Here is a 13,875-nt window from a genome sequence, read left to right on the forward strand (position 1 = left end):
CTCCAGTAGGTTTTTGGTGGAGAAGATAGGGCTCCGTATTTCAAAACCTTTGCAATTTTTACTTAGAGAGCAAGAGACTTAACTCGGTCCTGAGCTGAACGTTGATGTTAGCCGGCTGAGGAGCACCTGTCCCTCTCCCGGAGCGCTGCTTCAAGAGCCGCGGAGTGCGAGAGTACTTCTTTCCCCCTCACAGCTCGATGACTCGGAGGAAGTCAAGAAAAAGGGCAGCTTGCCCGCACCCAAAATGGCGGCCGGCGCTCTGAGCGACGGCGCCTGCGCAGGGGTAAGCGTACTGTGACACTGATTCCCCCAGAGTGTCCTCCCCTCCACCCCCCCAGCACTCACCAGCGCCCGGCCCCGACCTAGCCACCTGCGCCCGGAAGTGACGTGTCGGCGGCAGCGGTTCTCCCGCTGCATGATGGGAGAGTGTGTGGAGTGGGCGGGGGGTCTCCGCGGAGGAGGAGGTGGAGGCGGCGGCGGCGGCGGCGGCGGCGGAAGAGGGCGGAGGGTAATGGGATGGGGGTCTCGCGGCAGCGCTGAAACTCCGGGTGGGCGTCCATGGCGCTGCTTCGCTGACAGTGCTGAGAGCAGCCTGCCTTCCGCTCTCACCAGCTCCGCGTCCGAATAACCGGTCCTTCTCCGGGGAGCCAGTTCCTCCTCGGGCCCCTGAGCCATGCCCATCGAGGCCGCCCCGGACGAGCCAGGTAAGCGCCACCGCTCCGTTCCCCCAGCCGCGCGGGGGAAAGAGGATGGGGGACCCGGCCCAACCCACCGGCCGGATCCTCGCCCGGGCCGGGGGCACCTGCCGCGGAGCTGGGGGCTGCGGGGACGGTGCCGGCTCTGCGGGCCTGCGCGCTCCGGGCTCTGTCCTCTTCCACGGCGGGTGCGGGGACGCCGGCGGCGGCGCCCGAAGCACACGGCCCCTCCTTGCCATCCCGGGCACCGGCCGGGGAAGTGAGAGCCTTTCCAACGTCCCCGGCCGCCACCGTCTCGCCCTACCCCGCAGCTTCCACCTGCCCACAGCTCCGTACCGGCCGCTCCCTCCCGGGAGCTTGTTGAGAAGTTTGGGGCTTTGCTCCGGCTTCCTCTTTCTACCTCTCCCTCCCTCGTGACAGGTGTAAACACTGACTGCTTCGCCCAGGCCCTAGGCCAGCCTCGACCAGAATGTGATGCTTCCTAGGGTCTCTGAAGCAAGCGGATTTTGAGTCCTCCAACAGGCAGAGGAGACGGCACCAAAGGTCCATCATCCCTTCCTGAGAGGACCTTTTCTGCTTCCTTCTTGCACTCCTCAAGAAATAGTCTGCGTCCCCTCCCCAGACGGCGTGCGAAAAGTTGGACCATTATTCTTTTAAGTGTCCTGTTTGGCACGTGCTACGTCTTGCTTGGGCAGGGGACGGAGTATAGGGTGAACGGTGGTAGGATCCTTTCACCATTAGGAAAGTGCTGAGAATGACTAGGTTTTTCTCTTGTCGGTTAATTCAAGTTACAACTTGGTTTCCCACTGAATCTTCTATTGGGGCCGAGGGAGGGACTAACCCATACATGGAAATATTTCACTAGGGAGCAAATGAAGCAAAATCAGTAGTTCCGTTTCAAAGTTCTCACTTTAGGAGAAGAAAAGTAAAACTTTACTTTTGAACTTTAATCTTCCCTTTCACCAGCTACGTTTTAGTTTTTTTGGTAGGATGGGAGGGGGAGACAGTTTAATCCTTGATGTTACGTTTATTTGTTGCTTTCTGTTAACCTTTTAGACATGGATATATGCTGAACTCTAAGGGAAACAACTGTTTCAACGCTATTGTGTTGACATAATCTACACAGTTTCTCTACATTTTATATGCTTTGCCAACTTAAATATTGGCTTTTGTAGTACTCATTTTTAATTCTTTGCAGAAGTAGATGTGTTTATACAAAGCATCTAAGGTAGTCTTCTAAATTTTGTCCACGATGATATTTCACATGTATTAAAACGCATATCCTGTGTAAAACATCTAGGCAAGTAAATGTTACCTATTAAATGCTCATTAGATCAAATTCCTCTGTTTATGTATCATTATATTATTAATCTTCAAGGCATAGACACCTTTTTCTAGATATCTATTAAAAGCATAGATATTCACATAATATGTAGGACATTAAATTTTAGTGTTTTCTGGTCTTTTGACCTAGAGACTATTATAAAAATAATCCTATAATCAAAACAAAAAAAATGTATCCACAATTGCATTGATAAATTTTGCAGAATCCAATTGTCTACGAAAATCTTGTAATCTAGGTGAATCCTATTTTAAAACATCATTTTAAACTTTAATTTTTTTCTACTTACAGTAAGTTAAAAACTTGTTCAGAAAAATAGTGAAATTTATCAAATAATGTTTTATTTTGTGTGAAATTCTAAAGTGCCTCCCTTAACAGTCTAAGAAGTCTTTGAATAGCATCTCATTGAAGGATTACCCTACCCCTTCTCTCCCAAGCCTACCCCCAAAAACTCATAAAAGGAGGACATTAAATTTTTAGGCATTTTTAAACAATCATACATTATTTAAATCAAATGTTGATAATTCTGATTTAATTTTACCTACAATTTGTAAGTTAAAAAATACCCTTTTCTCTATGCTTAGCACTTTCAATTCCTCTTTAAGTAGGCTAGTGAACCTTTCCAGCCTGAAATTTATAAGTATTTCTAGTTTTTACACAATTTTGGAAATATCTGGTGTTATATGGAGTATATATACATTTCACTTTGATAATTAATCTTTTCTCAATCAGTATATATACACACGCATATATACACACACAATCACAGATTCGTTTGCAACTTTATATGATAGTTACTAACACTGATATACACTACTTCCTGTGAGCAAGATACTTTTCTTTCTTTTTTTTTTTTTGGCTGTGCCATGCGGCTTGCAGGATCTTAGTTCCCTGACCAAGGACTGAACCCAAGCCCTCGGCATTGAAAGCTCAGAGTCCTAACCACTGCATCGCCAGGGAATTCCCAGCAAGATACTTTTCTAAGTGATTTATATGCAATATATTAACTCATTTAGTCCTCACAACAACCCTGTAAGCTAGGAGGTGGTATCCCCACTTTTCAGAAAGGAAACTTAGGCACAGAGATGTTAAGTAAGAGCCAAGATATAATAATTTTATTTTTCACATTTATATACTCTTTATATAGTTTTTAAAACATGCCAATGCGATGTATTTTATGGGAATTGTATAATAATGTGTAGCAAAAGTATGAAAACATGCATTGGAATGATAAATTCCAAATCAGTAAAAGTTACCTCTGGAGAACTGGAGTGGAATAAGGGATCTAGGAAGAGTCCGTGGTTTTTCAGCCATAACTGTACTGTCTTTAAAATAAATCTGAAGCAGATTTGGTAAAGATTAAGATTTAACACAGCCAGGTGGTGTGCACTTGATCATTCACTGTATGTATTTTTCTAAGCTTTGTTGAATGCTTGAAATCATAATAAAATACAAAGTTCAGGTTTTTCATTTAAAAACAAAGGATCGGGGGGCTTCCCTGGTGGCGCAGTGGTTGAGAGTCCGCCTGCCGATGCAGGGGACACTGGTTCATGCCCCGGTCCAGGAAGATCCCACATGCCGCGGAGCGACTGGGCCCGTGAGCCATGGACGCTGAGCCTGCGCGTCCGGAGCCTGTGCTCAGCAACGGGAGAGGCCACAACGGTGAGAGGCCCGCGTACCACACACACACAAAAAAGGATCACTCTTATCCTTCAGCAGTGTATATTTAAAAAGAGGACAGGAAGGAGTTAGTGTTATTTTGTGTTGATTTCCTTTATATAAGGAACTTTTAATTGAAAATATTTGAATTAAGAATTGTTGCCCTCCCAGGGGTCCTCTGCAGTAACTTCCCTTGCCTGGGCTCTTCTCTAATTGCTGCCAACCATCTCAACAGCCCTGTATCACACTTCTAATTTCTATTTCTGCCCTTAGCCTAGGGTAGGACTTATAGGTCTGGATTAGATGTATTCCCTGGGAGAGAGAAAAGGAAGACACTATATGTGGGGAAGAAGCAGGGAAGTAAGGAGTTTTGGAAAAGTGAAAAAAGAGGAAAAAGAGGAGATTTAAGACTCCATCCTATCACTCCTCAGTCACCACCACCCCTATTCCAAATAACTAACTTAAGTAAACTTCGCAGAGAAAACTTGCTAATAAATTAAAGGTTGTCTGTATGCTCAAAGCTTAATTTACAAGCACTATTTTGGTGAGTAGTTTCCAGAGGAAAATTAAGTAGTAAATTAGAATAAAGTCACTGCATGTTCTATTTATGTAAATATTTACAATATGTCACAAACCATTTCAGTTAAATATCTACTAACATCATGGTGTTTTCTTCCTTTCATTCGTACAGCAGATACCTATTGAGCACTCACTATATGTCAGGCCCTGTTCTAGGTGCTAGGGTCACTGAAATGATCAAATTAAAAAAAAAATAGCCCTTATAGAACTTCACTTTCTTGGCATTTGTATATGTGTGTGTGCACATGCATGTTTGTGTATTGGAATCAGAAATTTAGAGTGTGAGAGGGCAGTGTTGTAGGGCTTCATAAAAATTCTAATGTCTTTGGTTTTTTACTGTGTGAGATGGGAAGCTATTGCAGGGTTTTTGAGTAGAGATGTGACATAATCTGTCTTTTAAAAGGATCTGTCTCGGGGCTTCCCTGGTGGCGCAGTGGTTGAGAGTCCGCCTGCCAATTCAGGGGACACGGGTTCGTGCCCCGGTCCGCGAATATCCCACATGCCGCGGAGTGGCTAGGCCCATGAGCCATGGACGCTGAGCCTGCGCGTCCGGAGCCTGTGCTCCGCAACGGGAGAGGCCACAACAGTCAGAGGCCTGCGTACCACAAAAAAAAAAAAAAAAAAAAAAAAGGATCTGTCTGTCTGCTGTACAGTAAGTAGATTATAGGAGTGCAAGAGTGGAAGCAGGAAGATTTCATTAGGAGTTGGTGACTGATACAGCTAAATGATCATTTTGTAATGAATACAAATGTCAAATCTGTATGTAGTACCCCTGAAACTAACATAATATGTACATAAACTGTATTTCAATAAATAAATAATACATCAAAAGTTAAAAATAAATAGATGAGGGCTTCCCTGATGGCGCAGTGGTTGAGAGTCAGCCTCCCGATGCAGGGGACACGGGTTCGTGCCCCGGTCCGGGAAGATCCCACATGCTGCGGAGCGGCTGGGCCCGTGAGCCATTGCCGCTGAGCCTGCGCGTCCGGAGCCTGTGCTCCGCAATGGGAGAGGCCCCAACAGTGAGAGGCCCACGTAACGCAAAATAAATAAATGAATGAATGAATGATAGTAGTGGCTTGAACCAAGATGGTAGCAATAGAGATGATGAGAAGTGATAGGACAGTTACTAGAATTGGAACCTCTAAGATTTTCCCCATTGCTAAACTCAAAAAAACTCAATTGGAACCTCTGTAAGATTTTCCCCATTGCTAAACTCAAAAAACTTCAGAGGTACATACTCCCTTCTGAAAAGTCAAGGCCCACACAGCCTACTTTCCCGGCATACTGCCTACTCGCTTCATATATCCTACATTCCAGCCAAACTCTATGATATGACTTCCTGCTCTTTGACAGTTGCCCCATGCTTTATCTTTAGTGCCTGCCGTTTCCTCTGTTAATTAAAATCCTTTGCATTTCAAATTCTCTTTCATGAAGTTTTTTTTTCTCATTTTCACCACTCTTTCCAGTCAAGTGAGATCTTTTTCTTAGAATCTTTAAAACCACATTTTACTTTATTTGGTCTTTATATTCTGCCTTGTATTAATTACTTTTACTGTCTTCCTATATTGGTCCTCATAATTAATTATAAGTTTCTTTAAGGTTGTGGCTCCATTACTCAGTCCTACCCCTTATAGAACCTATCGTATGTAGCAGATGCTCAGTAAGGTGCGTGTGTGTGTGTGTGTGTATAGTTTAATTTTTAAAAAGTCATTACAGAAGCATACAGAAGCATTGTAGAAAATAGTCAATCAAAAAAAAAAATTACACTCCCATTACCCAGGAATCCCACTGTAAACAGTTCAGTGCATATCTTTCCACACATATATTTATGTACGTGTACTTTTTTACCAGAATGAAATCTTATCATACAGACTGTTTTGTAGGTTGTTTTGATTTAGTCAGACTCCCTTACCACTTCAAGAAATTTTCATCTAAACTAATATTCAAGACCATATTCAAATTCTTCCCCAGTTGACTCAAAAATGTCCCTTTACAGCTGACTTGGCCAAAACATTCACTCCATATTCTTCTGGTTATTAAAATTATGAAAGGGTAATATACTTTTACTATAGAAAATTTGGAAAATGTGGAAAGTGTAAAGAAAACTGGTATGCCTCTTAGTGGCAAATATCCATCTGTTTTAACACTTGGGACAGAGTAGCACTCAATAAATATATATATTTAAAGGAATAACAGAAAAATATGTCAGTCATCACACTACAAAAAGATAACTGTAAACATTTTGGTTTACATTTAGTTTTGTTTTTTTCCCTATAGATATACGAGTGTCACACACACTTACATGTATGAATGAATCATATTGTATCTCGGTGAACAGGTTTGTAGGTAATTTGGTTATTTCCATAGGACTGAGTCTTAGAAGTGGAGTTACTAAATCAAAGGGAAAACCAATTGCTTTCTAAGAGGTTGTAATAAAATCACTCCTACTAGCAATAGTCGAGAGCACCCATCTTCCTGTAATCTGCTCAGATGGTCAATAAATATGCAGTTTTTAAATTGTTTACCTGAATTTTTATTTTGAATTTGGGCTTTTCAGTAGCGTGGAATGTTTGCATAATTTAAAATTTTTTGAAGGGTTTAAACGTGAGCCATATCCTTGTTGATAGAGGTTAAAATTGTTTAATGTCATGCTCTTTTAAAAATAGCTCTGATTCTATTTAAGTACAAGAAATAGGATATTATTTTCTAGAACTGTGTTGTGCAGTACGGAAGCCAGTGGCCACATGTGCCACTTGAAATAAAGCTAGTCCAAAGTAAGATGTGCATTAAGTATAAAATACCAGATTTCAAAAACTAATGTAAAATATAGATTTTACATTGATATCATGTTAAAATAATGATATTTTGGATACTTTGGGTTAAGTAAAATATATTAAATTAATTTCACCTCTTTTTAAATTGGCTACTGGGAAATTTTAAATTGTATATGTGGCTTTATTGTATTTTGATTGGACAGTGCTACTCTAGAGTATGACATTTTTACCTATGGAAAAGAAATGCAAGATAACTTCATTGTTCTAGAAAGTAAGTTAATAGTGTTCTTAAAGTTACTTCCTACATTTAAACCTGTCAGTGTGTTTTTTTCCAGTATACTCAGTTTGCACATTTTTCAAATTATGTTTTTTATTGCAGACTGTAAGTTATTGCAGTTCTTATGCTCTGAAAGAAATATGTGTAGTAGGTTGGGGGAGGGTGTTAGGAAACTTACTTGAGGAATTGATACCTCTTCTAGGAATTGAAGCATGTGTGGGCATGTTTTATGCAATAGGATTGTAGGTGCAAAGGCCTTGTGGCACAAAAGAATGTTATTGTCTGACTTTCAAAAACTGAAAGAAGGCCTAGTTTAGAGCATTGAAAACTATAGGGGAAGGGAGAAGGAATCTGTGTTGGAGAGATGGGAATGGCTTAGACTTTATTAAAGATTTTTTAAAAATCTTTATCATAAGCAGGGGATTGATGTGAACAGATTGACTTGTTTTTTAAGTTTATTTGTTGTGATTGTTTATGAGATATATATATATATATTTTTTTTAAATTTATTTATTTTTGGCTGCATTGGGTCTTCATTGCTGCACTCGGGCTTTCTCTAGTTGCAGTGAGCCCCAGGGGCTACTCTTCATTGCAGTGCACGGGCCCTTCATTGTGGTGGCTTCTCTTGTTGTGGAGCACGGGCTCTAGGCGCGCGGGCTTCAGTAGTGGCATGTGGGCCGGTAGTTGTGGCTTGCGGGCTCTAGAGCACAGGCTCAGTAGTTGTGGCACACAGGCTTAGTTGCTCCACGGCGTGTGGGATCTTCCCGGACCAGGGCTCAAACCCGTGTCCCCTGCAATGGCAGGCAGATTCCTAACCACTGAGCCACCAGGGAAGCCCAAATTGACTTTTTAAAAGATTACTTGGGTTGGGCATGATTGAATACTAATCAGGGAGACTAGTTTAGATAATGGAAGCTTACACCAGAATGGAGTCAGGAGAGTTGGAAAGAGGTACAGGTATTCCAAAGTTGAGAGATTCATGAGATAAAAATAATTCTTTAGAGATAGTGGAGGGTGGGGAGCTTTGTCAGGAATGGCTCTGAAGTTTCTGGCTTAGTGACTGGGTGGGTGGTGGTGCCATCTGCCCAGGGTTAGAGAGCCCTGGATGAGAACCAAGTTTGAGGAAGAAAAGCTTGGCTTCTGTTCTTCTTAAGCCCAGTTCCAGGTCTTTGAGGACCTCAAGTGGAGAGGACTGTAGAGAATTGGCTTGGCTGGACTGGGTTTCAGGTTTGAGGGCTGGGCTGCAGGGAGAAATCTGGGAGTCCTAGAATGTACTAATTAAACCTTAGGTGGATGAGATTGTTTGAGGGAGAGTTGAGTAAGAACAGATCCTAGATGAAACCTGGAAGAACTTATGCTACTAATTTGAGTATGTTCAGTACTTACAAGAAAATATCAGTTTGTTTTGAAGCCTACTTGTAAAAGTGAAAGTGAGGAGTAAGTTGGATCAAATAAGTTAAATACTTCTGTTTGACTTACATGTATTTGAATAGATAATCTAACACAATTCTTATTTGGAAACATACCTTTTTCCTGCAATAGAAAACAAACTGGGCTTCCCTAACATCAAACAAGCTGGGAATATTTATGAATAAGTATTGGTATTTTTGCTACATTAGTAGATCTAAGGAAAAATTATGTAATTATCTCCATAAATACTGAAAAGTCACTTTAAAAACCCATCTTCTGATTTTTTTAAACAAAGCAACTTAAAATAAGAATTATTAGAAAATTCTATAATATGATAAAACATATATACCTCAAACCAAAAATCAGTACCTTAATTCAGTATCCTAATTAAGGGGAAATACTAGATTCCTGCTGTCACCACTACTGCTAAATCTGGTATTGGAGGCATTAGCCAGCACAATCAATAAGGAAAAAGAGACATAAGAATTGGAAAGGAAAAGGTCAAACTACCCCAATTTGCTTATGACGTGATGGTATACTGTACAAGTAACAAGAGCTTTCAATTTTATAAACAGTACTCAGCAGTTAGAAAATAAGATAGATGAGCAGAAGAAAAAAAAAAGGTAAAGTCCTTAACAATAAACTTAATAAATGTAAAAACCCTACATCGCTGTTTCAGTTTTATTAACAATTCTGTGTTTAGGTAATAGAAATCATTCTAAGTCATATCTTCTTATTCTTTAAATGCTGACTTTAAATGATACTTTTCAAAGTAAGACTTCTAGGAGTAGGATCTTTAATATTTGTATACATCCTAATGAGACCACAGTTTTTTAAATGGTTAAGTGAATAACATTCCTGCCTCACCCACCCTCCCAAGTGGACATTTTTGTTGTTGTTTTCTTCTTGGTCATTGCTTATGTTTTGTAGTATTTTCTGTTTTGCTGTGGTTTATCATCTCGCATAATAATTGTTTATTGTGTGCATGCAGAAATGTTGACCTGGAGTATTTGCAGATAAAACATGTCTGCTATAGCAACACTCAAAATCTGAAGCATTGATTAATTTTCTCTCTTAAAGCTTTCATTTTTTAGTAGCTATTTATAAAAAGTAACGAACCTGGGCTTCCCTGGTGGCGCAGTGGTTGAGAGTCTGCCTGCCGATGCAGGGGACACGGGTTCATGCCCCAATCAGCGAAGGTCCCACATGCCGCGGAGCGGCTAGGCCCGTGAGCCATGGCTGCTGAGACTGCGCGTCCAGAGCCTGTGCTCCGCAACGGGAGAGGCCACACAGTGAGAGGCCCGTGTACCGCCAAAAAAAAAAAAAAAAAAAGGTAACGAACCTATCATTAAGAAATAACTTAACTCTCTTTTTTTTTTTTTGGCCATATGACACAGCTTGTGGGAATCTCAGTTCCCCCACCAGTGATCTAATCCGAGTCATGGCAGCGAAAGCCCGGAATCCTAACTATTAGGCCACCAGGGAACTCCCTAACTCTTTTTACATTGAATATTTTTAATAGCATCTTTGTTCCTTAAAAAAAAAATTATACAAGAGATTCAAGTATCAAATTCAAATTTTCTCTTAGCTAAAGCCAAACAATATTTGACTATTCATTACTTTTTACTTGTAGTTAAATCACGGTTTCTTCTTACTCCTTTGCATATTTCAGACTCCTCCCTCTATATCATAATGAGCCAACAGATGATAGCATTCTGTCTCATTAAGTTTCAGAAGTTTACTTGAAGCACAGTACAAGTGTTACACCTGAATAAAATGTACAGATTTTAATCAGATAACCAGTGACCTTGGTTTCTTGAGGTGGAGAAAAGTTTCTGTAGTTGCTGCTGTTCACATATTCATTTCTTAGTTTCAGCTGCAAGTGAAACTGTGATTAATTTTTTAAATGTGGGGTTTTTTCCCCCAAGAATTCTATAACATTTATATAGATAATTATAAATGTTTCAAGGATTAGTGCAGTAATTTAAATTTGATCCTTTAAGGAACTTTTCCAATATTCATTTTTAAGAAAAGTACTAATTTATCGTGAACTCCTTGTTTTTGAAATCTTAAGAGAGTTAAATTTTGTAGTGATATTCTCATGTATGTGTACTGACAGAACTTTAAGAAATATTTGTACAATCAAATCACTGTAAGTAAGGGAAAACTTTTTGTAAGAAAAAGTACTATTTCATTGATTTACCTATATTAATGAGTTCAGCAGTGAAGTTTAGAGATGTTTATGTTATTCCCAGAGTTATAAAGTCCAGTAATATTTATATTCTCTGGAAGCTTAACACAGTGGTTCTTAACCTTAGCTAACCATCAGAATTATCTTTGAAACTTTTTTTTTAAATACAGATATTCAGGCCCATCTATTCTATTAAAAAATACTTAATACAAAGCTAAGATTGAGACACATTGGTTTATAGCCTACTAGAGGAGAAAAACATGGAAATAAATTTGATTCACTTTGTTAAATGTAATAAAAGAGATAGGTCTAAAGAAGAATTAATTCAGACACGCAACCTGACATAATGAAAAGAACACTGATTTTTTTAATGTTAGAGTCCTGCTGCATAACCCTTTGTGGGACCTTGAGCGGATTTTTTGACCTCTCTGAGCCTGTTCCTTTATCTAAAAATGGATGTTTGAGATTAAATTGGATAGTGTACGAATAAGTACATTGCACAGTTCCTATCGCATAATAACTTGATAAATATTGGTGATATCACTTCACAGAAAAACTCTATGCCTGAGTAGGGTTTTGAAGGCTTAGTAAATGGGTTTTCTGGACAGATAAGAATAGTAAATTAGAAGAAGTGGCATATGGGACAACCTAGAGGTAACATAGTGCCAGTGGAGAACCCAGGGGGTAGTGTTGTCTGGGTGGAGGAAAGAGGGAGTGTCTTAGCTCTATGGCTAAGATAAGGAGTTTCAAGTGGACTACAGGAATCCTGGCCAAAAATAATGAGGCCCTGAAATACGATATTGGTCTTGGGATATTAAATACAGTAAGAGTTGTTAAGGACTTAATTTGTGGTTCATTTAATTTGAGGGAGGGAGATGGCAAAGAGGGAACAGTCAGAGGTAACACTCAGATTTCCGGACTTAGAACTCAGAATATTATAAGAAAAGTGGTTTCTGTTTGTTCTTTGAGTAGAGGTTGACTTCAGTTTTGGAATTGGAGGATATGAGTTGTATTTGGGACATCCAGGTAGAGAGATTCAAAAAGGCAGTTGGGTAGGCAGAGGTTGGGCAGCCACAGATAGATAGAGGTTTGGCCATAGTGAACATATAATTATCAAACAAAATGGGGAAGAGATAATATCAGACAAAATGGGGAAGAGATCTCTCAGGGATAAGAATATGAGGAAGCCAAGGCCTGGGGAACATGGACATTAATGAGGCAAGCAGAAGAAACACATCCACTGAAGGAGGAGAAAGAAAGGATATGATAGGTAGGAGGAGAATCAAGAGAGAATGCCTCTTCAGAAAGGCTTTTTCACTTAAAAATGTGTTTTAGACACCTTTCCCTATTAGCAATATAGCTTTATCTTTTTAAAAAATGGTTACAGTTTCTATTTACCCTAATTCCTTATTGATAGATATTTAAGTTGTTTTCAGTTGCTTCTTTAAAAACAAGCAATGCAGGAATTAACATTTTGTGGAAATATCTTTGCATACTTATATGAATGCATCTGTCGAATACATTCTTGCAGGTGAAATTGCTTAGTCAAAAGAATATGCATTATAAAATTTCTGATATATTATAAATTGCCTGGAATATGTGAACCAATATATACTCCCACCAGTAGTGTCTTTAATTTTATCTTTAAAGTGGCTTGCTTCCTAGATTGAGGGTAGTATGAATTTGAAAAATAAATAATATTTTTTATTTATTACTTTTATGTAAAATTCTGTAAAGAGAAAGGGAATACTTTGATTTTATCAAATTACTTGGTTCATTCAAATAACATAATTTAAGAATGCATTTTGTCCTTGAATGCACCAGATTAAGGAGTTCTTTGTTTTAAAAGAAGCTCTGTTTCCTCTTCTTATATGCTGGAAGCAATAATTGGATTTAGAGGAAGTGGATCAGAAGGAAGGAGAATGATAATATTATTGTGAGGTGAATTAAACTTGAACAGAATTAATGGATGCAAACAGTTCTTGTCATTGTTGTAGACATAATGACATAACCAACACAAATTATGTGCTAAGATTTTAGACAGAAATATTTTGATTTTTTTTTTCTTCTTATATAGACTTTAAGTAATGGCCCCAAGACTGGAAAATGAGTTATTCTTATAAAGCTGATCATAGGAGAGTCAGTGCCTTAGAAAATACCCAGAAATACTGCAGAAGTTTTAAGTTGCCCTAAATTGTACTGCTTACATAATTTAAAGGTAAAGACTATGGACAAATTTCACAGCTTGTTTTTATTTTGTTTAATTACCTTACATTGTTCACAGTACCAGTATGGAACTACCCACTGCCTTTTCCTAACTTCAGTGATGCGAGCAATATTAGGGGGAAATTGAGGTTAATTTTGGTCATTTTCTCTAAACTCTTTAGTATCCTTTTTGTCAGACTTTTTTTTTTTTTTTTTTTTAACACTTTGAGTTATGACCTGTTTCTGGTTTGTAAAATCCACTATAGGGGATCATGACCAGCTTTTAAGAAAAAATGCAATAGAACTAAAAATATCAAGAGTACACAGTAAGAGTAAATACTGAAACTTTTTTTTTAATGTATATATTTCTACTGTGAGTTACAGAGGGGAAATTTTTGAAAAATTCTGCTTTATACAATAGGCTAATTCTCAAGTCATTTGTAACCAGAGGTATAATAGTACATTGTAAATAATAAATGTTGTCTGTTTTTTGTTTTTTTTCCTTTTTACCCTTTAGTCTTTCTACCTCTTAGGAGAAAGTAAAACTTTAAACCAAGCAATAACACCACTAAAAGGTCAACTAGCCAGAAATTTGTTTGTAATGGGAATTCCTTCCATAGTTTCCATGAAGTTATCAGTACAGGTAGATCCACTTGTGGTAGTACCTGTATATCTCACACACACACACACACACACACACACACACACACACACACACACACACACACACACACACACAC

At 39.1% G+C, this 13,875-nt stretch overlaps 1 protein-coding gene across 5 annotated transcripts in view; it reads left to right on the forward strand.

Annotated features, from left to right (window-relative positions):
* Positions 1-519: 519 nt before the first annotated feature.
* AFTPH (aftiphilin) overlaps positions 520-13,875 on the forward strand; it is a 64,356-nt gene continuing 51,000 nt past the window's right edge. For 2 of the 5 annotated variants that reach the window (XM_027131832.1, XM_027131833.1), the window contains exon 1: positions 520-704. The gene's annotated coding sequence lies outside the window, so the exon portion shown is untranslated. The remainder of the gene's footprint in view (positions 705-13,875) is intronic. The other 3 variants (XM_027131830.1, XM_027131829.1, XM_027131831.1) reach the window with 3 other exon arrangements.

This window comes from Aethalodelphis obliquidens, unplaced genomic scaffold, assembly GCF_003676395.1.
Source record: "Aethalodelphis obliquidens isolate GAN/ISIS:26980383/991018 unplaced genomic scaffold, ASM367639v1 scaffold40, whole genome shotgun sequence".
Taxonomy (NCBI): Eukaryota; Metazoa; Chordata; class Mammalia; order Artiodactyla; family Delphinidae; genus Aethalodelphis; species Aethalodelphis obliquidens.